The sequence below is a fragment of the Pristiophorus japonicus genome, chromosome 4 (assembly GCF_044704955.1).
Source record: "Pristiophorus japonicus isolate sPriJap1 chromosome 4, sPriJap1.hap1, whole genome shotgun sequence".
NCBI classification, from domain to species: domain Eukaryota; kingdom Metazoa; phylum Chordata; class Chondrichthyes; family Pristiophoridae; genus Pristiophorus; species Pristiophorus japonicus.
In genome coordinates, this window is record NC_091980.1 from 37,221,111 (window position 1) to 37,242,813 (window position 21,703).

A 21,703-nucleotide genomic window follows, 5' to 3' on the forward strand; every position below is an offset into this window, starting at 1 on the left:
AATGTCCCAGTCCTCAAGGGAGACGGCACTGTCGGAATCTGTGGTGATTACAAAGTAATTATCAATCGTTTCTCACTGCAGGTTCAATGTCCGCTACCGAAGGCAGACGACCTATTTGCAACGCTGGCGGGAGGGAAAACGTTCATGAAGCTGGACTTGACCTCAGCCTACATGACTCAGGAACTGGAGGAATCATCAAAAGGCCTCACCTGCATCAACACGTGCAAAGGTCGCTTCATTTACAACAGATACCCGTTAATTATTCGATCGACCGCAGCGATATTCCAGAGGAACATGGAAAGTTTGCTGAAGTCGGTCCTGCGCACCGTGATCTTCCAGGATGACATCTTGGTTACAGGTTGGGACACCATCGAGCACCTGCAGAACCTGGAGGAGATTCTTAGTCAGCTTAATCATGTGGCGCTCAGGCTAAAATGCTCAAAGTGCGTTTTCCTGGCGTCTGATGTGGAGTTCCTGGGGAGAAGAATTGTGGTGGACGGCATCAGGCCCACCGATTCGAAGACGGAGGCAATCAAAAACCCACCAAGACCACAGAATGTGATGGAGCTGCAGTCGTTTCTAGGATTCCTGAACTATTTTGGTAACTTCTTACCAGGTCTTAGTACATTGTTAGAATCCCTGCACTCTTTACTGTGTAAAGGAGATGAATGGGTATGAGGTAAAAGCCAAGAAAATGTCTTTGAGAAAGCTAGGAAGCTGTTCTGTTCAAATAAATTGCTTGTGTTGTACGATCCATGAAAATGTTTGATACTAGCATGTGATGTGTCGTCGTACGGGGTCGGGTGTGTATTGCAGCAAGCTAATGAATTTGGGAAATTGCAACCGATTGCTTATGCATCCAGAAGTCTGTCCAAGGCCAAGAGGGCCTACAGTATGATCGAAAAAGAAGCGTTAGGATGTGTTTACGGGGTAAAGAAAATGCATCAATATCTGTTCGGGCTCAAATTTGAATTGGAAACCGACCATAAGCCGCTTATATCTCTCTTTTCTGAATGTAAGGGGATAAAATCAGCCCGCATCCAGAGATGGGCGCTCACGTTGTCCGCATACAACTGCACCATCCACCACAAGCCAGGCACAGAAAACTGTGCCGATGCTCTCAGCACATTGCCCACCACAGAGGTGGAGATGGTACAGCCTGCAGATTTAGTCATGGTAATGGAAGCATTCGAGAGTGAACAATCACCTGTTACCGCCCGACAGATTAGAACCTGGATGAGCCAGGACCCCTTACTGTCCTGAGTAAAAAAACTGTGTGCTCCACAGGAGTTGGTCTAGTGTTCCGTTAGAGATGCGGGAAGAAATAAAGCCATGCCAGCGGCGCAAAGACGAAATGTCTATACAGGCAGACTGCCTCCTATGGGGTAATCAGGTAGTGGTGCGAAAAAAGGGCAGGGACACTTTCATTAGTGATCTCCACAGCACCCACCCAGACATCATAATGATGAAAGCGATAGCCACATCCCACTTGTGGTGGCCCGGTATCGATGCAGACTTAGAGTCCTGTGTGCACAAATGTAATACATGTTCACAGTTAAGCAATGCACCAAGGGAAATGCCATTAAGTTTATGGTCCTGGCCCTCAAAACCGTGGTCCAGGGTCCATGTCGACTATGCAGGCCCACTCTTGGGGAAAATGTTCTTAGTGGTTGTGAATGCATACTCCAAATGGATTGAATGTGTGATAATGTCAGCAAGCATGTCCGCTGCCACCATTGAAAGCCTATGGGCCATGTTTGCCATGCACGTCCTGCCTGATGTCCTTGTAAGTGACAATGGGCCGTGCTTTACTAGTGCCGAGTTCAAGGAGTTCATGACCCACAATGGGGTCAAACATGTCACATTTGCCCCGTTTAAACCAGCGTCCAACGGTCAGGCAGAACGAGTAGCTCAAACAATGGAGCAGAGCTTGAAAAGGATAGCTGAAGGCTCACTGCAGACGCGCTTATTCTGAGTCCTGCTCAGTTACCTCACAAGACCCCACTCGCTCACTGGGGTCCCTCCCGCTGAACTGCTCATGAAAAGGGCACTTAAGACTCGGCTCTCGTTAGTCCACCCTGATCTACACAAACAGGTAGAGAGCAGGCGGCTTCAACAGAATACATATCATGATCGCGCAAATGTGTCACGCAAAATTGGGATAAATGATCCTGTATTTGTGTTGAACTATGGACAAGGTCCTAAGTGGCTTCCTGGCACTGTTTTGGCCAAAGAGGGGAGTAGGGTGTTTGTGGTCCAACTCTCAAATGGACTCACCTGTAGGAAACACTTGGACCAAACCAAACTCAGATTTACGGACTATCCAAAACAACCCACAATAGACTCCATCTTTTTCGACCCTCCAACACACACACAAGTGGCAACCGACCCAGCGGTTGATCATGAAGCAGAACCCTTCACCCGCAGCAGCCCAGCAGGACTCACCACCCCCAGCAACCCAGCGAGGGCCCAACAAACGACTCACCAAAACCAGCATTTGCACCAAGACGATCAACCAGGGAAAGGAAGGCCCCAGATGGACTCACATTGTAAATAGTTACAGTATTGACTTTGTGGGTGGGAGCAGGGGGGGCAGTGTTGTTATGTATGTAAACCTGTAAATACCATGTCTAACCACCAGAGGGCTTATCCCCTAGAGTCCCAAGGGATCCTACAATCCCTTGGGAGCATCTGCATATAAGGAGGCCTCACAGGCTGGAGAGGCACTCTGAGATCTGTCATAAAGGACTACGGTCACACCTTACTTTGAGCATTGCAGTATCTAGGCTGACTCTTTATTCAAGACATAACACGATCCTTTTGTGTTTATGCACAAGCACCCCCAGATCCTGCTGTACTGTGGCACTTTGCAAACTTTCTCTATTTAAATAATAACTTGTTTTTTAATTTTTTTCTGCCAAAGTGCATGGCCTCACACTTTCCAACATTATACTCCATCTGCCAAATGTTTGCCCACTCACTTAGCCTGTCTATATCCTTTTCAGATTTTTTGTGTCTTCCTCACACATTGCTTTTCCTCCCATCTTTGTATTGTCAGCAAACTTGGTTACGTTATACTCAGTCCCTTCTTCCAAGTCCTTTATATAGATTGTAAATAGTTAGGGTCCCAGCACCGATCCTTGTGGCACCCCACGAGTTACTGGTTGCCAATCAGAGATTGACCCATTTATCCCATCTCTGTTTTCTATTAGTTAGCCAATCCTCTATCCATGCTAATATATTACCCCCAACTCCATGAACTTTTATCTTGTGCAGTAACCTTTTCTGTGGCACCTTGTCAAATGCCTTCTGGAAGTCCAAATACACCACATTCACTGGTTCCCCTTTATCCACCCTGGATCTCCTTAGGGCACTGATTGGCAGATGATTGAAATGGTGCACCAGATACAGTGCGTGCAGTTGAAGTTGCTGTTCTGAATTGGAGGATTAAGGCTTATTGTTGGGTTGCTGTAGAGGCACCTTGACCCTGAGTCTGATACAGTAACTGAGTCCTAAAAGCAACAAATGTCTTGCATTAATGGTCTTAATTTTGAAGGTAACATTTATCTATATAACAAAACCCATGTAGACAGTACCGATGAACCAATTATGCTACGGAGCATGTTCCCACACTGCTCTTTAATGTTATATGACAAGGTATGATCTTCATTCTGAGGATGTTTTTTAGCTTTAGTTTAGACTTGCCGACCTGCTTAACCTTTGCAATGTATTCTCAAAAGTCGCAGTCCCGCTGATTGGGCAATTATACTTTGTGTTTAGGTAAAGCTGAGAATCTATCATAAAATCAGAGAATGTATTCCCACAGCACATTACTGCTGCTGAACTGTGCTTGCATAGAATTTCATTTTGAATGTATTCATTCTTTAATTTGTTTTGTTTAACTTGGTAGATAATTTATGCATTCCAGAAAATAATGTTTATTAAATGCATGGCAGTGTCTAGTTAAGATCAGGGGGAAAAATTGAGCTGAGATCAGATAAATGTATTCTTTTAATTTCAGTCAACCTCTCTTTATTTTCCTCCCACCGCCCCCCTCTGCATTTTTTCTGACATGATGAATGTTCAAATCCAGAGTGGAATTGTTCTATTATTTTGTTATTGCTGCAGAAGTAAAATGTTATTAAAGTTGATGTGTGGGTGGCTTTTACGTTATATTGTACAGGTAGGCCTCTGTAGAACCCATCATGGTATTTTGCAACAGTGATTCTGGTAGTGGATCCTCCCTTGGGTTCAGGTGTCAGACTTGGCTTAGTGTCAGCGCTCATGGCTGAGTCAGAAGGTTGTTGGTTTAAGTCCTACTGCAGAGACTTGGTTACATAATCTAGGCTGCCATATCAGTGCAGAACTGAGGGAGCAATGCACTCTCGGAGATGCCGTCTTTCGTAAGAGACTTTAAATCGAGGCCCCATCTGCCCTTTTAGGTAGACGTAGATAATCCCATGGCACTATTTGAAGGAGAGCAGGGGAGCTCTCCCCAGTGTCTTGGCCAATATTTATTCCTCAACCAACATCACTAAGTAACAGTTTTTCTGATTATTATTTTGATGCTGTTTGTGGAACCTTGCTGTGCTGCCACGTTTCCTGCAGTATAACAGTAGAGAAAGACTACTTTGGCTATAAAGTGCTTTGGGATATCCTGAGGTCGTGAAAAGCACTATATTGGTGCAATTTATTTTCTTACTTTGAGACTGCTAGATTTAGAGATTTCATTGGATATGTACCAGTCTAAACTGTCCAATCGGATGACTACTTTTCCACATTGCCACATTAACTGGTTTCAAAGCTTACAATAATGTATGTAGGCTAAATTGATAAATTGAAGTTGTTATTGAATTACTGAGAAGTTTCATACAGTGTCCTATTTAATGGTGCAGACCTATTAAGTCCAAACAAATCTTAACTGTGGAATACAACTGGCCCTTTATATTTAAGAAGAATTCCAGTGAGAAAACATTCATCTCATCATCCAAATAAGTAATTATTAAAACAAAAAGTTCTTGGAGTATGGTCCATTTGTACCATAGTTCTATTTAGAGTGTCTGTTTGGCCCAATGGTAGCCTCTGAGTCAGGTGGTTGTGGATTCAGGTCCAACTCCAGGGATTAGAACACAAATTCTAGCCTCTCACTTCAGTGCAGTAATGAGGGAAGTGCTGTATTGCTGGAGAAGCCATTGTTCAGCTGAGGTGTTAAACTGGGGCCCTTTTTCCTGTTCAGGTTGATATAAAAGATCCTATGGTACTGTTCAAAAAAGATTTAGGCAGTTCTCCTAACGGTGTTCTGGCCAACACGTTATCCTTCAAAGCAACACCATCAAGAACAGATTAATTGATCATTTACTTAATTTCAGTGCCAGCCTGTGGCTCAGTGGGCAGCACCTTCACCTCTGAGGCAGAAGGATATGGGTTCAAGTCTCACTCTAGGGCTGACACTTCAGTTGCTCTCTCAAGGGGATGTAAAAGATCCCCCGGCACTATTTCGAAGAAAGCAGGGGAGTTATCCCTGGTGTCCTGACCAATGTTTATCTCTCAATCAACATTATGAGAAAAAACAGTTTATCTGATCATTATCACATTGCTGTTTGTGGGAATTTGCTTGTGCGTTTGCTACATGACAACAATGACTGCACTTCAAAAAGTACTTCATTGGCTGTAAAGCACTTTGAGACGTCCGGTGGTCATGAAAGGCGCTATATAAATCCAAGTCCTTCTTTCTTTCATTTGCTTTTTCTGGCATCTGCTGTGAAAAATTGCTTCAAAAGTAATTTAATTGGCTGTGAAACACTATTGGGTCATCCTGCGGAAAAGAAAGGTGCTTTATAAATAAAAGATATTTCTACTTTTCTGTGCTAATGCTGACACATGTGGTTGACCTATTGCCTTAAACTTTCTTTGTCTTTCCCCCTTACCCTCGACTTTCCTTTGCTTGTGATTGCTGTGAGATAGTGTGACCCAACTGGCATGTCTTCTCCACATGATTAACCTTTGCAGTCACCACCATGGCCATTTGCAGCTCTGATAAGCCCTATCTGGTCAAGTGATTTGGCGCTGCGATGAACCTTTCAAACAGAAGCAGAACAGCTTGTAGAGCAACACAGTTACAGTAGTAGTGTTCTTTTAATGACCTGTGGCCTCATAGCTTCTTGCAAAAGAAGCTGCGTTTCATGTTTCATCCTTCCTGTCACTGCTTTCCCAAAGTAGCTTGATGGGAAGTGCAAAAAAAAATTGTCCAACCGTAACAAAGGATTTCACTATTCAGCTATCATTCAGGTTATGCACATAAACTATAACATTGGATCTCTCATTGCGCAACTTTTTAATTGCTTGACTGTTTGGCCTATTCTTTAATCGCAAATTATTTTACGGTGATTACAAATATTCCCCTTAGTTGAATTGTGTGTGTCGCTGTGTAGAGTCTGAGCAGAATTCATTTTAATTTTCTCTGTGCAGTTTGAAAATCCCAGTGCAATAATGGCGTGGGTTTGTGAAGGTGAACTGTTGGAGAAGGTTAAAGAGAAGCTGTTCAGTAATGCAATTAATGACGGAATGAGTGCAGTACAAGTGCTGCTCATTACATTTAAGATTTGAGGTGTATTGTCCTCTGTGTTTATAGATAACTAAAGAGTCGTCTGCTCAACTATAATTGGTTTAGAATAAAAGTTTAGCCAAACTTCATGCAAAGAAAATTATATTCCAATGATACTCATTGTGTTGGGCCTGCTGTCCATTCCCCAGCTCCATTATTCAGTTGTATTCATGGTGATATCAATCAGAAGGGTTCCTAACCTCCAATTCACATACTCCTCTTCTAATACTGTCAATGTTGTTCACTGATCTGTCTCGGAATACACTCGAGTAGTTTGGGAAAGGATCCAATTCTTTTTCCTATCTTCCAGCTGCTCAAGAATATTTGTTCTCTCCCCAAACAATGTGACTGTGTGTGGAAATTCCTTTCTTCTCTCCCCAACCTCCACTCTGAGGGTCGAAGGCAAAACATCGATGGAACTTCAATCCTAGTAATATGATTAAATCTTCTGAGATATCTACTGTTTTAAAAAAATTCTATTTAATGTGTAGGATAATATTTTATGGATTTCAAGGTATAAAAATGGATTGCCTCTTTTGGCCCCAATGTCACCATTCCCTCTCCAGCTAAGAGAATGGTTTGGGTTCGGAGCAAAATTTGATAATTTCTGCTCTAAAGATGGATCTTTAACCCCAAACACTGAAGAATGTCCCTTCCTTCGCAAATGTAACCTTTCTATTCCCCGTAACGCCATTTGAGTAAAATGATCAATTTAATGCAAGTCGCAGACAATCATGAAAGAAAGAATATATATATATATCAATTAAATGCTTTTGAAGTGTAGTCACTGTGGTATTGAAGGGCAACACGGCAGCCAATTTGCACACAGTGATGTTAGTTGAGGGAGAGATATTGGCCAGAACATGGGGAAATCTTCCTTCCACTTCCTCGATTCGTGCCATGGGATCTTTTACATCCACCTGAGAGGTCAGATGGGGCCGTGGTTTAACGCCTCATCTCACCTCAAAGGCAGCACATCCGACAGTGTAGTACTCCCTCTGCACTGAATGTGTCGGTCCCGATTTTTACACTCAAGTGGGACATGTGCCCGCAACCGACAACAACTTGCATTTATATAGCACCTTTTAATGTAGCAAAGCGTCCCAAGGATCAGGCTCCTTACAACCATCAGAGGGAGGGGATCTTCATTCTATCAGTTGGAGTTAGATTCAAGCCCACATCTTGCAGGTGAAAAACAGTGTTGAAACACTATGGGAGCAATTTTCTCTCAATACTTTAGGCATTAAAGAGCCTCCCATGTGGCCAAGATTGGGTTGTGAGCTACAATGCTGGTTTAGTGCATGACGCCATGTTAGTAAAGAATTGAACCGGGCATTAAGTATGGCCGCCCAGAGGATCATTAAGACTCTGATCAAAAATGTAATTCCCTGCTAGCTCATTAATGAGGCTGTACAACATTTTGGTGCCGAGCGCTTTAATTAACGGCCTCTCCTAACAGTGACCAGCTGAACAGGAGTAAAGAAGTTAATGCTGAGGATTTCGAGCACTTAAAGCCATGCTCAGTGATAACTCTTCAATTGCTGCTTGAGGTTTGTAGAGGACTTTTTGAGACCCATCGGGAGACTTTCCTGGATATTTTGTTCGGACTCCATCAACACTCTTATCAACATTATTCTGGAAATACTCTGAGGACTTCATCTAAAGAGTGAGTGCTGTGCTACTCTATTGGACACCTTATAGGAAAAGGGTGTGCTTGGTCATGGGCATCTTACTAAGGTTTCCCCTTGGTCTGCAGGAAGAATGGGAGGAGGACATGAGGCCAGGCAGAGCAGCACCAGCTGCTGCAGGAAAGAGGAACAGGAGGGCAAGATGGACTCCTTGCCCCCCTCCTGCGGGTACAAGACATCCCTCCTCCTCTGCACCTCCAGTACCGCACCTTCTCCCTCAGTCCCTGAGCCATCCTGAAACGTTTCCATTGTATGTCAGCCAGCGTACTCCACAATGGAAGTGGGTGCATGGAGGCTACATATACATTGCCACAAAAATTGTTTTTCCAGAGCGCATGAGTGCTAAACATGCAGGTGTCTGTTTTAGTGCCTCCAGGAAAGTTTAAATCCTGGTAATCATGTATTAGCCCCAAAATTGTGTGCTGAAACCAAACTTTCATCAGGCGTGTCTTATTTGCACAGCACCCATTTAGTGTCTGTTTTCACCCTTTCACCCAAATAACCCCCCGTGCCTGTCCTGTAATTAATCTAATTTGCACATCAGCTCTTGTATCATTGACACTTTGGGAATTTCTAGACATTGCGAAGGAAACAGTTTGAGGTTGCAAATTCAGACCACATACAGCTGACAAAGTGTTATTTCATATATGATGTATTTCTAACGTTCTGTGAAGAAGCTAGCTTATATCTGATTTATTACTATACTGTAACTTTCTACATGTCTTTACGTGAAAATATAAAGTATTTATAATACATTTTTGATCCTGGGTACAGTTGGGATATGTTGATATTCTGAAACCAAGGTCCTGTTTTCTTTGATGTGGAGACATTGAATGCTGTTCCTTTATTCCTGGTTCTGTGTGATTGTCTGCGTCTGTCAGACTCTACAACATCATCATCATAGGCAGTCCCTTGAAATTGAGGAAGACTTGCTTCCGCTCTAAAAGTGAGTTCTCAGGTGACTGTACAGTTCACACAGGAATTACAGTCTCTGTCACATGTGAGACAAACAGCGTTGGAGGAAAAGGTGGGTGGGCGAGTCTGTTTTGACGCACGCTCATTCCGTTTTCTGTATGCTCTTGGCAACGAGACTCGCAGTGCTCAGCGCCCTCCTGGATGCTCTTCCTCCACTTAGGGTGGTTTTTGGCCAGGGATTCCCAGGTGTTGGTGAGAATGTTGCAATTTATCAAGGAGGCTTTGAGGGTGTCCTTGAAACGTTTTCTCTGCCCACCTGGGGCTCGCTTGCCGTGTAGGAGTTCCAAGTAGAGTGCTTGCTTTGGGTGTCTTGTGTCGGGCATGCGGACAATGTAGCCCACCCAACGGAGCTGATCAAGTGTGGTCAGTGCTTCGATGCTGGGGATGTTGGCCTGATCGAGAACACTGATGTTGGTGCATCTATCCTCGCAGGGAATTTGCAGGACCTTGTGGAGACATTGTTGGTCGTATTTCTCCAGCGATTTGAGGTGTCTTCTATATATGGTCCATGTCTCTGAGCCATATGGGAGGGCGGGTATCAATACAGTCCTGTAGACCATAAGCTTGGTGCCAGATTTTAAGGCCTGATCCTCGAACACTCTCTTCCTCAGGCGACTGTAGGCTGTGTTGGCACACTGGAGGCGGTGTTGGACCTCATCGTCGATGTCTGCCCTTACTGACAGTAGACTCCAGAGATATGCAATGTGGTCCACGTTGTCCAAGGCTGCACCGTGGATTTTGATGACCCGGGGGCAGTGCTGTGTTGTCGGCTCAGGTTGGTGGAGGACCTTTGTCTTACGGATGTTTAGTGCAAGACCCATGCTTTAGTACGCCTCGATGAAGATGTTGACGATGGCTTGGAGTTCAGCCATTGAATATGCGCACTCTCCATGATATTGTCTGCTGCACAAACTGTATACCCACCACAGTTCATAATTGCAAGCAGGCTAAATTAAAATGCTGGTGCTGGAGCCAGTATTCATTTGCCTTGAGTCAATAATAGTGCAGGAAATGTGCCACAAATCCATGATTAGGACTTGCAATCAAATGGCATACAATGCAAAGTATGCATTGATGCCAGTACTTTTGCTATGAATGGAATATGTGGCAGGTTTAGATGAAGAGAGGTGGAATGGGGCTTGTGGGAACCTGTTGGGCCAAATGGTCTGTTTCTGTGCTGAGGACTGTAATTCTACGTAACACTGCACATCATCTGCTTCATTTCTATTTATTTTTCTTGTACACCAGTAATTATCAGAATGTGTTCAGTTGAATCCAAGGGTTGTATCCAATGTTACTTGCAGTCTAACCAATAATTTCAGAAGTCCTTCACGTTATCAACTTGCTTTTAAATAATTTCAGTAAGAAAAGAAAGATTTTTAGAAGGATAAAATATGATGCTGCCCAGAGAGTTGATTTTTTTATGGTTTATTAACTGCAGTTTTGAATGAAAAATAATGTAATTTCACATTCTGTCTTCAGTAGCCTGCTGTAACTTTCATAATTGCTTCCCCTAATTGAGAAAAGCAAACCTCAATCCCCACACAGCTGTTCAGGGAGAAGGTTTATAGAGTTACCAACAGAATCGAGAGACAATTGTCCTCCCCAGTCCTGGGGGCAGGGGTGTTCCATGGTCTGAATCCATAACTGCAGTATTATCATTGGCTCCACCACTCCCCTTTGATGAAATATTACAGCGAACGCAGCTCGAATGTGGGAGAGGATTCCCACAGTGCCTTTAATCATTCTCTGCAGGCTACTTAAGATATACTCTGCTTATTCTTTTCTCTTACCCTTTCCCCATTGGAAATGCAGTTTAATAATTTGGTAAATGGTAAAATCAAATTTGTGTTATTGAACACTGAGGAAACTTAATTTAAATGCAATGACAAGGCTGGCAGACTGATGTCACCCAGTTGCACAGTGGAAACTCAATTTCTCAAATTGATCATCTTATCAAATGAAATTAATGTTCCCCTGAGATGTACGAAAAAGAAGACTCACCACGCTAATCGCTGTGTGAGCCGGGCTTACATATTAGAGATGTGAACATGTGCCAAATTGTCCATGAATAGGGATGATTCCGCTCTGTCAGCTTCTGTCTTCAGTACATTAATGCTTCCAATGGTACCTGAGGGCAAATCCACGCACTCTGATCACTTTCTCCAACCAGGAATATTTTTATTCTTATAGAGATCTGAGCAGTAATTAGCCTCGGGGAAATAAAGAGAATTTTTTTTTCAAAATTTTGATTTATTCAATTTTCTTTTTTTCATCCCTCTTCAGCTTTTCTTTTAATTTGTTCAGCTTGCTTGCTGCTTGGTAAAATTTGAGTTTATTCTCAATCTGCGATTATTTAACCAGAAATATCAGAGCTATCTTCAAGTAATTACAGAGTTATCAGTGTGCAGCAATAAAAATATATGACATAAGGGAAATGATTGCGCAATCTAATTTGATGTCTAAATTAGTTGTAGACAGGTACAAATAGTAGCCTGATATCAGCTACTGAGTACTGAGAGTACATAACATTAAATGTAATATGGCTCCCTATAGGGAGCATAAATTGTCCATTTTCTGGAAGTTCAGTCACTTTGGGAAATTGGAAATTGTGTGTACTGCTTAAAGACAGGTAATAACCTTGTCTGACACAATCTTTGTGTCCAAAATGAACTGTACAAAATGACAATGCTATTTACATTACTGCATTATAACATTATGTTCGCTATCCTCTTTATACATTGATATATGGAAAAAGGCTTGTACTGCATCACATCTCCCTGCTGTCGCAAGGTATTGTAAGACAAAGACTGCCTGGGTATCAGACCATTGCGTCCAATGATATTTCACTCACTGCTTGTGTTGACTCATGCTGGATTACAGTAACAGTGACCAGGAGCCCCCCAATACTTTGCTCGAGTGGTTATTTTTAAGCGGCGATGGATGTTGTATGTCGGTAGGCCATCCAATATGGGGAGGTCATCGGAACTGGACCTAATCTTTTACTATCAGTAACTTGAGGTATATGCAAATTAATGGGAATATTGATTTGAACTTTGTATATAGCTAGAAGAGTGACTGCTGTGGGAAAATGTAAATGCGTTGCTCATCCAGTAAAGAGTGTTTCTACGCAGCACACTTACCTTGGGACACCCATGAGCTGCAACAGCTTGTACCTCTGGGTCCTGGTTTGATATCCAGACTGGTGGAATGAAAGCCTTCACAGTCCGTTCACTTTAAGGATTCTGACTGAAATTATTGTCAGTGTCATGTATGTAACCACAATGTAACATCACTGTATTACTGTATACACTCAACCGAGATGCACACCTTGACCACAAGGGGTGAACTTGTGCGAGACACTCCTTACCTGATCACACAGGTATAAAAAGGGAGGTCCCACGCAGGGTCATCACTTTGGGATTCCTGTGAATAAAGAGTTAAGGTCACAGAGTGACCTTGTCCCCAGAATGTGCCTCGTGTGGTATCATGCTGTAGAGTAAGGACTTTACATTGGCGACGAGAAATGGGAATTCACGACCCACGAGAATGGCCACCGGTAGCACAGAGGAATGATACTGTGTTGGGGAAGACTGGGACGATTTTGTCGAGAGGCTTTAGCAAAGCTTTGTTACAAAAGAATGGCTGGGGGATGCAGCGGCCGACAAGCGAAGGGCTCATCTTTTGACCAGCTGCAGACCAAAGACTTACGCGCTCATGAAGGACTTACTAGCACCCGAAAAACCAGCGGACAAAACCTTTGAAGAACTTAGCAAATTGATCGGGGAGCACCTCAAACCAGCGAGTAGCATAAATATGGCCCGACACAGATTCTACACCCACCAACGTCGTGAAGGACAGAGCATACCGGACTTTGTAGCGGACCTCCGGCGTTTGGCCAGCCTCTGTAAGTTCACAGACGCCTGCAGGGGTGAGATGCTAAGGGACTTCTTTATCGAGGGCATCGGTCATGTGGGAATTTTCCGCAAATTAATTGAGACCAAGGATTTGACTTTGGAAGCGGCGGCGTTGATGGCTCAAACTTTCATGGCGGGGGAGGAAGAGACAAAAATAATAAACACGTGCAATTCTGCCTCTAACGCGGCGATGGATCATGGAGTCAACATCATCAATGCGACTCAGAGCCCCGCAGGCAGGCAGGGGCAGTCCGACACTCCCCAGGCAGCAATAGATCCCAGAGTAGGACTTCAACAGAGACAATGGCAGGCTGAACGGACATTCACGCCATCACAATGGACAATGCGGCCCGGGTTGGGGCCATTGACACCCACTAATAGGGTACTTAAGAGCAGTCAAAAGTTCCAACAATGGAAACTTTAACTCATGCTGGAGGTGTGGGGGAAAACACTCAGCTAGGTCTTGCAGATTTCAACATTTCGTCTGCAGGAACTGCAATCTCAGTGGCCACTTAGCTCGAATGTGCAGGAAGTCTGCAACCAGACTAATATATGAGGCAGATGGGCCAGAAGAGGGTTCTTTGAGGCAGGATGACTTTTGGGGCAAATCAATGGACACCGAGGTTCAGCGGGTCCATGTGGCGAATATTCACAGTTCATACACCAAAACGCCACCAATGAGGATGAGATTTTATTAAACGGTATCCCTGTATGCATGAAGCTGGACACTGGGGCCAGCCAGTCACTCATGGGCGTTCAGCAATTTGAGAAGCTGTGGCCACTTAAAGCCAGTAGACCCAAATTAGCACGTATTGAGACTCAATTACGGACTTACACTAAAGAAATCATTCCGGTGCTAGGCAGTGCAATGTTGTTAGTGGGTTAGTGAATCGGCTGCCGCTCTGGATTGTCCCGGGTAATGGTCCCGCACTGTTGGGGAGGAGCTGGTTAGCCGAAATGAACTGGAAATGGGGGGATGTTCACACAATGTCATCTGTGGAGCCAAATTCGTGCTCACAAGTCCTACAACAATTCGATTCACTAGTCCAACCTGCCGTCGGGACTTTCAAAGGCACTAAAGTCATGATACACATCACCCCGGATGCCAGGCCAATGCACCACAAAGCCAGAGTGGTGCCGTATGTGATGCGGGAAAAGATCGAGAGCGAATTGGACCGGCTGTTGAGAGAGGGCATTATCTCGCCTGTTGAATTCAGCGACTGGGCGAGCCCCATCGTTCCCGTCCTAAAAGCGGATGGTTCTGTCAGGATTTGTGGCGACTACAAGGCCACCATCAATTGGGTGTCCCTACAAGATCAATACCCGCTCCCGAGAGCGGAGGACCACTTCGCCACGCTGGCAGGTGGCAAACTGTTCACCAAGTTGGACTTCACTTCAGCCTATATGACCATGGAACTGGCCGACGAATCTAAACTACTGACCACCATCACCACGCACAAGGGACTGTTCATTTATAACAGGTGCCCGTTTGGCATTCGATCAGCGGCCGCGATTTTTCAAAGAAACATGGAAAGCCTGCTTAAATCCATTCCTGGAACAATCGTATTCCAGGATGACATCCTCATCACGGGTCGAGACACCGAGGAACACCTCCACAACCTGGAGGAGGTGCTACCCGACCGGGTAGGCCTGCAACTCAAGAAATCTAAATGTGTGTTCTTAGCTCCTGAGGTTGAGTTTCTGGGCAGGAGGGTTACTGCAGATGGGATTCGGTCCACCGAATCCAAAACAGAGGCGATTTGACGAGCATCCAGGCCCTGCAACACATCGGGGACTGTTGAACTATTTCGGGAACTTTCTGCCAAACTTGAGCACATTGTTGGAGCCGCTACATGTGCTCCTGCATAAGGGTTGCGATTGGTTTTGGGGGGACTGTCAGGAACGGGCTTTTGATCGGGCGCGAAACCTACTTTGTTCAAACAAGTTGTTGACCCTGTACGACCCTTGTAAAAAATTGTTTCTGACATGTGATGCATCGTCCTATGGGGTTGGGTGCATGTTGCAGCAGGACAATGCTGAGGGTCAACTACAACCTGTGGCTTATGCCTCTAGGTTACTCTCTCAAGCAGAACGGTGATCTGGGATGGTCGAGAAGGAAGCGGTTGCATGTGTCTATGGTGTAAAAAAAATGCATCAGTATCTCTTTGGTAGAAAGTTTGAATTAGAGACGGACCACAAGCCATTAACATCCCTGTTGTCTGACAGCAAGGCTATCAATGCCAATGCATCAGCTCGCATACAGCGATGGGCTCTCACACTGGCTGCTTATGACTACTCCATCCGGCACTGGCCCGGCACTGAAAATTGTGCTGACGCGCTCAGCAGGCTTCCACTGGCCACCACTGAGGGGGCAGTGGAGCAAAGCGCCGAGATGGTCATGGCTGTCGATGCTTTGACAGCGCAGGCTCTCCCATCACAGCCCGCCAGATCAAAATCTGGACAAACAGAGATCCCCTCCTATCCCTGATTAAGAAATGTGTCCTGACTGGGGATTGGGCACCTGCACACAGAGCATGCCCTGAGGAGGTCAGACCGTTCCACAGACGGATGGATGAGCTCTCCATCCAAGCTGACCACCTACTATGGGGCAGCCGGGTAGTTATGCCCCAGAAGGGCTGGGAGGCATTCATCAGGGAACTCCACAGCGAGCACTCAGGCATTGTGCTGATGAAGGCCATTGCCCGGTCACACGTTTGGTGGCCTGGAATTGATTCAGAACTGGAACACTGTGTTTGCAGGTGCACGACGTGTGCCCAGCTGGGTAATGCCCCCAGGGAGGTCCCGCTCAGCCCGTGGCCCTGGCCCACGAGGCCATGGTCACGCATTCATGTTGACTACGCGGGCCCGTTCATGGGTAAGATGTTCCTTATTGTGGTAGATGCATACCCGAAATGGATCGAGTGCATCATTCTGAATTCATGCATGTCATCCACCACCGTGGAAAGCCTCCGAGTGATCTTTGCAACCCATGGCTTGCCGGACATCATGGTTAGTGATAATGGCCCATGTTTCACAAGCTATGAATTCCGAGAGTTTATGTCGGGCAATGAGATCAACCACGTCAGGACTACGCCATTCAAGCCGGCCTCCAATGGCCAGGCGGAACGTGCGGTCCAAATCATTAAGCAAAGTATGCTCAGGATTCAAGGACGCTCCCTACAATGCCACCTATCACGTCTCCTGCTGGCCTATAGATCCCGACCGCACTCGCTCACGGGGGTCCCGCTCACAGAGCTACTAATGAAACGGACACTCAAAACTCGGTTGTTCCTCATTCACCCAGTCCTGACCGACATTGTTGAGGGCAAGCGCAAGTCACAAAACGAGAACCATGACCGTAATTTGAGGGGGAGATGTATAGAAATAAATGATCCTATATTTGTCCTCAATCACGCCATGGGGCCCAAATGGCTTGAGGGCACTGTAATTGACAAAGAGGGGAATAGCATCATCGTGGTAAAACTCAACAATGGTCACATATGCCGTAAGCATCTGGACCAAGTAAAAAAAGTTTCAGCATCGACACAGAGCAACTTGAAGAAGACCATGAGATGGAGCTCACAACACCGCCAGTGAACAAGCAACAAGAGCAATCAGAAGAATGCACAGTCCCTGCGGTCAGCCCGGACAAGCCGAAATCACCACAGGTGACAGACACTCACATCAGTGTCCAACAAGCAGAGCCCCAACTGCGGCACTCCACGAGGGAGCGCAGACCACCTGAAAGACTAAACCTATGATCCCAATAAGACTTTCGGGGGCGGGGGAGTGGGAGGTGATGTCGTGTATGTAACCACAATGTAACACCACTGTATTACTGTATACACTCAACCTAGATGCACACCTTGACCACAGGGGGTGAACTTGTGGGAGACACAGCTTACCTGATCACACAGGTAGAAAAAGGGAGGTCCCACGCAGGTTCATCGTTTTTGGAGTCCTGTGAATAAAGAGTTAAGGTCACAGAGTGACCTTGTCCCCAGAATATGCCTTGTGTGGTTTCATACTATAGAGTAAGGACTTTACAGTCAGTTCTTAGTGGGAGTGTATATCCACAGCCCAAAGTGTACGAAGGTGCATATTGCTCAATCAATAATCGATCATATTCAGCACCTGCATTTGCTCAATTCCATCTGCCAATCTGTGCTTCAAACGCATGGCTATTATTTACAGAACTTCAAAAAAAATTGGAATAAGATTTAGTGAAATAATTTATCATCTCTGGTATTATATGCCCTGGCAGCATTGTCCTTGAAAGTTGCTGAGTAGTTGAAATGAGCGTTTCCTGCATAACTCACACTGGTGCCCCAGTGCTTCAGATGGAATACAGAGGCATCTCTTACAGCTGATCTACTGCAGCCAACAGAGACATGATCTGCACAATGCCAGATGGGAGTGGAGCTTTCCTGGTATTCACAGCATAAGCTGACACTGAGGGTCTTGTGTGCCAGAGTATCAAGTGTGTATAAATTGTCAATTGCCCAATATGCATTGTATATGTACAAGAGTCAATAATGAAATGTACACTGATCATATGATACTAGATAGATGTGTGCTATATATAAAGTCAAATCCTAATCTAAGCCATGTTACATTGCCAGCAAATTCTGACACAATGTAACAGTGAGTTTAAAGTGCAGCCATTATTTGTGAGTAAATAACCCAGCAATTTGTGGCGAGGATGTAACGAGCAGGGTGGATAATGGGGAACCAGTGGATGTGGTGTATTTGGATTTCCAGAGGCATTCGATAAGGTGCCACATAAAAGGTTACTGCACAAGTTAAAAGTTCACGGGGTTGGGGGTAATATATTAGCATGAATAGAGGATTGGCTAACTAACAGAAAACAGAGAGTCGGGATAAATGGGTCATTTTCCAGTTGGCAAATAGTGACTAGTGGGGTGCCGCAGGGATCGGTGTTGGGTTCCCAATTATTTACGATCTATATTAATGACTTGGATGAGGAGACCGAGTGTAATGTAACCAAATTTGCTGATGATACAAAGAGGGGTCGGAAAGCAAATTGTGAGGAGGACACAAAAAATCTGCAAAGAGATATAGACAGGCTAAGTGAGTGGGCAAAAATTCAGATGGAGTATAATGTGGGGAAATGTGAGGTTATCCACTTTGGCAGAAAAAATAGAAAAGCAAATTATAATTTGAATGGAGAAAAATTGCAAAGTGCTGAAGTACAGAGGCTTGGGGGTCCTTGTGCATGAAACACACAAAATTAGTATGCAGCTACAGCAAGTAATCAGGAAGGCAAATGGAATGTTGGCCTTTATTGCAAGGGGGATAGAATATAAAAGCAGAGAAGTCCTGCTATAACTGTACAGGGTATTGGTGAGGCCACACCTGGAGTACTGTGTACAGTTTTGGTCTCCGTATTTAAGGAAGGATAGACTTGCATTGGAGGCTGTTCAGAGAAGGTTCACTAGGTTGATTCCAGAGATGAGGGGGCTGACTTATGAGGAAAGGTTGAGCCTATACACATTGGAGTTCAGAAGAATGAGAGGTGACCTTATCGAAAAATATATGATAATATAGGGGCTCGACAAGGTGGATGCAGAGAAGATATTTCCACTCATGGAAACTAAAACTAGGGACATAATCTCAGAATAAGGGGCTGCCCATTTAAAACTGAGAAGGGAAGGAATTTCTTCTCTGAGGGTTGTAAATCTATGGAATTCTCTGGGGCAGAAAGCTGTTGATGCTGGGTCATTGAATATAATTTAAAGCGGAGATAGACAGATTTTTGAGCGATAAGGGAATAAAGGGTTATGGAGAGCGGGCAGAGAAGTGGAGCTGAGTCCATGATCAGATCAGCCATGATCTTATTAAATGGCGGAACAGGCTCAAGGGGCCAGGTAGCCTACTCCTGCTCCTATTTCTTATGTTCTTATGATACCCCATGAGTTGTAAATCACCGCAAATTGACGGACAATTTGTGTTGCTCTGCTGTTAGCCTTGCAAAAATGGGACCTCCCTGTGAGTTTCAAGAAATTGTTGCATTGGCATTGTTAAAACAAACTAACATGCCACAGAGAATTAGGGCTGGCATGTAAGGTCCCTTTTAATGATGAAATTTATGTTTCTGCAATGCCACTCAACCTCTCCGGCCCAGAAAGCGTTACAATTGAAACTGTGAAGTCTCACTCCTACAGGTAGTAAATTGTTCTTAGAGGTTTTTTAAAAAATTATTTAAACATTTGTTTGTTTACTTTTCTTTCTGTCTTTTTTTTCTCTCTCTATATATATTTATGTTGCTTTTCCTCTTTATTTCTTTCTGTACCTAATTTAACTCCAATTCACCCTATGTCCATCTCCATCATTCCTCTGTTTCCTTCTCAATTCTTAAATCTCATTGGTTAAGGAGAGTACACTGTTGGTTCCAGTGCTCATCAAGGTCCCAGATGCCCCATTGCCCACGCCACACCATTATCAACTTCCAACAATGTTTGGTGCCAAAATTTTGTCGAGCTGAAGGGTAAGGAGAAAACATCCAACAATTGCAGCATGTTCCAGCAAATTGTCGGCCATTAATATGTTTCCTTTATATCCAGTCTTGTTTGTACAATTTGGATCAAAACATCTTTATTATGTATGCCTCCTGTTGGGTCAGCAATATCACCCAGTGAACTGGGTATCATACACTTCCTGAAGATCCTCGGATCAATATGCAATCTGAGCTGGGGTGGTGGGTGAATGGGGCTATGAATTGATCTCAGTGCTACTGGGTTAAAGAAAGAAAACTTGGCCACGGCTCCCACTTCTGATTCTGAAACAGCCACCCCGTGAAAAATACATATATGTGTGGACATTAACTGAGGACAGGTTCAAGCTCTGTTGTCATTCCCTCCGCAGTGATCAAATAGCCTGCCAATATTTCTTATTCACAGAAAAGCAATGGTTGTCTGGGCAATGCATGACAGAGTACCTGGTACTCATAGAACTGTACCCCAGCAAAGAACAGAGGGAGCAGAATTTGAGCAAGAAAATCTATTTTTTAATCTTGATCAAACTGGATTCAAGTGCATGTAGAAACAGGAGTGAATGTCTTCACTGCAACCTGACCTGGATAGCATGAAGATTCAGTGTTCATTATTATTGCTGAAGAAACATTTCAACCTCTCTGTTCTTATTCCTTGGCCTTTTGGGATCTGCATAATGAGATGCCCTTCCTGAACTGTATTGCTGAGGACTTTGAGATGATGACTTCGCCAATTTCCTCTTGAATAAAAGCATCTCCGTCAGATTTAAATGAACTGATTCCTTTTCTGTTTCTGCTGCACTGAGCTTTTGACAATTCTGTTCTTCTGTTCAATCTATATATTTTTTATACTGAGCAATAGTTACTCAAACCCAGAACACTATAACAATACTGATGTTTCACAGAAAACTGTGCATCATCTTCTTCTTTGTGAATGGATGTTGCTTCCTCCCACTTTCTATTTCTTCTCCTTGTTTAGATATTTGCACAGAGAACAGCCAAGACTCTATGGGTAACTTGCCTCATGTATCAGGTAATGTTGAGCATGAAGAAATGCACATCCTGGGAAGGGGAATTTCCTTGTTATTCCTTTCGTCCTTAGGGGCAAATGCCTGTGCTTTCTTCTTCTCCTTCGAAGGCAAGATTTGGATCAGAAAGTATTGCTTGGGAATCTCTAATATGAAGCTGCATCGCCCATTCTGTGGCATTATCATTCAGGGACATTGTCTGCTCTTACAGACTGTGTTTGTTTTTAAGTATTTTGCTTTTCTCATTTCTCACCCCAGATCCCTTTGGAGAATCAATCCAGAATGGATTCATTGCCTGAATGCTGCTTAAAGTCTAAGTTTTACTAAAGTATGCAATCTGGAGTCATGCTGGCACAGTAACTCACTTCTCCAGCCATGTGTGCCAAGCCAGTATGACTCTTGAGTCCGAACTGTGAAACAGCTATCCAAAGTCACTTCAGCATTAGGCTTGGAGGTGGGAAGGAGAAGTATGTCAAGTGAACAACGCTAATACCAACGATTTGCAGTGACATCTCTTATCTCCCTTTTGGTTTCTCTCCCAATTTAGATACATCGTACGAGTCCTGGTTAGTAGTATTCACAGCAACAACATTGCAGTGCAATGCAAACAGGACTATCCTTTGGGTATCAACTGTTGTAGCTATGCTGACCTCAGGGAAAGTCTCTCCAGACTCTGATGTAAACAGGCAGAGAAAGAAAGTGATTATTTCTCAAGTGCTTTAACACTTTAAATATCAACATATTTTCATACGTGGAAATGATGTGTGTTGCATTTGTGCCAATGGTCTCAGCTCCTTCTTCGCACTTTCTTCCAGTCACAGCTGGAACGTTTTCACTCCAGAAACCACTGGGATTGAAATTGTGTTGTTTTTTTTGGAAGCCTGCCTGGTATTGATGTGAATCATGTCTGTTTGATTATGTTAGTGATTAGAAAATCTTTCTTTCAGAAAGTTTAAATGAATTCATTCATTTTGTTTTTT